General features: G+C 35.6%; 1 pseudogene; it reads right to left on the bottom strand.

Moving 5' to 3' along the window:
• Window positions 1-3,020, bottom strand: part of LOC111399182 — a 10,845-nt pseudogene extending 7,825 nt beyond the window's left edge.
• Window positions 3,021-4,474: the final 1,454 nt, after the last annotated feature.

The raw sequence follows: 4,474 nt of genomic DNA, 5'->3' as shown, positions 1-4,474 counted from the left end.
ACATGGAAGATAATACTCGCTTTTAGAGGACCTGTCGCCATGATTCATGCATTTTTGTTTCTTGAAAGTGAGAATTGATGGGTTTTCGATATCATATCGAGTGAAATATATGGACCAAGTGGGAGAATGTAAACCTTTGTTGGTATTTTTAAATGGTCTTAAATGGTCCAATTATCTTCTTTAAATGGTCTTAAATGGTCCAATTATCTTCTTCTTTTATTGGAAGTTATTCACCTTCTCATAACTGTCCATCTTCCCTACTTTATGGTAACCGTTCACGTTTCATAACTTCTTTGATGGGAAGAAGTATATAAAGGGAATAAAGTGGTATTGGTCCCCTAGCCGAGACTTTCATGAAACTACACCATCGCAGAGAGGTCTTGAAGGCTTGGAAGCACCAAACACAATTCGAAATTTTGCAGTTCAAACGACAATCGCTGGAGGTTAGTTTATGATCTTCAATTTCCGCATTTGATCTATATGTTGTTGTTTATTCACATGATAGATCGTGATAAAGCTCTAACAACTATAATATAGTTCCCTTGTATCACAAGATTGCCAATTTCCACAACCTCTTTTTTCAGCTTCTTCTGGACGATAAAACTATTGTCCTGTTCCAACCATGGCTCCTTTTTGGGTCTGAGTAATGTCCTGTTCAAAATAAGAACTAACTAATAATTTACAAAAGATTAATGCACACACGGTAAAAGTTTGATCTTTCTGCCATCACAAATGCATTCCTATACAAAGCAGATAATACGTAATTGAAAAATGAGTAATTGTCTGACTTCCAGCACAGATCACACATCATAGAAGCCCATCACCAAGGAGGATACTATAAGATGCACTAGAAGACTTCTTTTTTTTTTTTTTTTAGATAACCAGGTAATTTTATTAATTAAAAGAGAATACATATGAAGTGTATTATCAATTTAAACGAGAAAGAAACAATAACAAATTAGGCAGCCCTTCTATAGGATTAGAAGCCGCGGCATTAAACCAAGTATATAAAATCAGATAAAACAAATTCTCTAATTTGCTCCGTCATTCGTATTTGGTCTTCAAAATAGTGATTCTCTATTTCTCTCCGAACACACCATACAATGCATCTCGAGATAAGATCTCATACAAGAGTGTTATCCTTATCACAAAGTTTTCTCCTCCATGCCTGCAACACATCTTCTATACGCCTAGACAACGCCCAATCCATATGTTGAGACACTAGAATACTATTCCACAACCAACGAACACCATCACAATGAATGAATAAGTAATCAATCGTTTTCTCATCCCTCTTAAACATATAGCACCACTTGGTTACATAGAAACCTTTTTTTCGAAAATTATCCACCATTAACACTTGCCCTCTCAATACCATCCACAGTAAAAATGCCATCCTTGGAAGCAATTTGTATTTCCACACCATCTTCCAGGGGAATAAACTCTCCACAGGTCCCAAAAGAGATATGAAATAAGTACGAACTGAAAAAATATCATTCCGTGCCAACCTCCACTTGCTATGATCATCCTCTCCTACTCGAATTTGTACCTCATGCAAGGAGGTCAAGAACAACGCATAGCTATCCAATTTCCAATCGTGTAAACCTCTCCCAAAAGTAATATTCCAATTGTAACTCCCATTGGAGTGTCTAATACATCATTCACCGTAGCAGAAGACACCATGGCAATGCGATGCAAAGAAAGAAACCCCACTTTTAGCAGCTAATCTGCACACCACCAACATAGAATCTAATATTATTACTATTCCCCACCACAGAAGTCAATCTATCCTGAAAATCACTTCATCCTCGTTGGATATACCTCCACAAACCTCAACCGAGAACCAACCCCCCTCCATCACACCATACTTTGCCCCTATGATTTCTCTCCAAAAACTCTCCTTTCCACTCCATGCTAGAAGACTTCTAATCCTATCAAACTTGATAACAAGATCGATAAAATTGAACAGACATTTGCAAAATAGCAATAGTTTATCCTTTTATGTTTTTAGAAGAGGAAATTCTAGTCCTAGAAAAAGGATTTTCCAATGATGCAAAATTATACTTCAAAACATCCAAGATAACTAATCAATGTGGACAGACATACAATGGAACTCATTTCTAAACCATAAATCCTAACAAATCAACAAAAGCTTAAAGTAAATTACATTCTGACCACAACAAAAATCACGAAACATTTGCAAGAGCTTCTACTAGATTGTGTGCAATATAACCATCTTTCTTGAGAATTTAATATTTATTCAAAGTGCAATTGCAAGACATATTAAAACAAAGAACTCAAATCAAAGTTCAATCTTATTTGCAAGAATACAATTTTTTTTTTCAACATCAACGACATAAGTAATGTGCCATCTAAGAAACAAGCCTTTGCATACACCAGAAGATCCACACTTAACACTACTAAGTAAACTATGGATACCAGAGTGAAATTTAATAACTAAAAATTAGATGCATAACTATTGAATATGATCTTTGAGTCCTATTTTACCTAACGCAGACAAAACAAACCTTAATAATGGCCGCATAAGGCTTCTGGTCTCCATTTTCGGGAACTAAGAGCACAGGATCCTCCTACAAATAAGCAACGAGGAATCGTATCTAACCACTCGAAAGATGTGACAACTATAAGATTTAAGAGGATAACAGAAGTGATAAGCCACCATCATCTTGACAACATATAAAGTAGCCAAGCTTTTAGAAGTTTTAAAAGGCAAAACTAAAAACTGCATAACGACTGATAATGATTCCTCTTCCCTTTTCATCTCCCTGAAAACCTAACGCCGTCACCTCCTCGTTTTCACTCTTGTCCTCTGGCTCAAGAATCTCCTCTTTCTTCTTCGTCTCCTTTGGTTTCTCTTTCTCTACTTCAAAGTCGTCATTGTCCAGGTGCAATCTTTTACGCTTCCTTTGGTTCTGACCACCTACTGAGCGGCATGAGGCCAGGGGCACATCATCCTCGTCTTCACTAATCGCAACCTCTACAAACCGGTGGTTTCTCATTTCTCCTAATCACACTGGCTGTTTGCAAGGAAAGACCTAGAACATGTTAGAGGCAGAAATTTTAATAAGAAATAATTCAATTATGACATAACCCGACGAGAAACCAATAGTGAAACAATAATGTATTCCTAACAATTTTCCTGAAACCCGCCAGTTAAAAAAGAAAAGGAAAAGAAAGAAAACTTGCAATCATTGAACATTTTAGATTCATTTCAGTACATGATATCAGAGAATTATTCAATTGAATAAATATTAAGCTATACTTATAGAAAACCAACTTCTTAAGGCCTGATAGGAGCATGGTAACTAAAGCAGGCAAGATTATACAACAAGATTCTTTTTCCTGGCCAGAAATTTCAGATCATTACATTAATATATCTCACTTAACAACTTACTAAGAATTAATCAATTAGCCTCAAATCTTTTTATAAGAAATCGAATCATAATAATATTAAGAAGTAATCAATCAAACAAATTAGAAAAGGAATTATATCTGTAAACTGTCTTAAATCCAAGCTAAACCCTCTCTCACACATCGAGAAATGCCAAAATGACGGCCAATCGATTCAATCAATAATAAAATATTAACAAAACGTGTAACACGAAGTTCACCAAGAAAACAGTGAGTTTTAATTAACAACAAATATCGTAACTAATAACTGTAATATAAAATGGAAAGAAATGCAGAAAAATAAAGATGAACACAACATGAGGCAAGAGATTCAGAACCGGAGTTCCTAATCCCCTTTTGAACTTCTGTCAAACCGGAAGAAAATCACTATATCACTGAAATCATCAACAATTGAACAATCCAGTACACATCTCTTGATACTCAGTGGAAGTCACGCAAGATTTCCCAAAAATAAGCCTCACAAATCATAACAACATTCACTCAAAAATGAAGGATCAAAGCCTATACATCAATCACACAAGATCTATACACAGCAGTGATTTTTCATCATAAATGGGCTAAAAGAAAGAGTGCAGTGGAGAGAACAGAAGAGAACCACAGAGAGAGTTCGAGAGGCAGTGACAGAACTGAGGAGACTTCGATCAGAAACCCTAGGGTCAATTATAAATCGAAGCCACTAGAAACCCTTTATCGAACGGTATAGGGGAGAACACTAGGCAAGATCTGAAGCATCTGTTCTTATTAAAAAATCGTGTTTTCAGCAACACGTTTTTTACCAAAATATTGGGAACTTGAATTATCAATGAACAGCCTGACCCACAAGCCCAGCTTCTGAAATGAACCAGGCCATCATCATTGTGCCATAATTCCTCCACAAAACATATTAACCATCCAACAAGAAATAAAAATTACCCAATCCTTTATCAATTATCAAAAGGAAAAAATAATAACCAATGACGAATCCATTATATATTATCACAGAATTAATTAAATACCTCATAAAAACGAGAGAAAAAAGATAAAGAGGATTAAGCACCTATTC

Source organism: Olea europaea, chromosome 8, assembly GCF_002742605.1.
Source record: "Olea europaea var. sylvestris chromosome 8, O_europaea_v1, whole genome shotgun sequence".
NCBI classification, from domain to species: domain Eukaryota; kingdom Viridiplantae; phylum Streptophyta; class Magnoliopsida; order Lamiales; family Oleaceae; genus Olea; species Olea europaea.
This window is presented reverse-complemented; position numbering and strand designations above follow the sequence as displayed.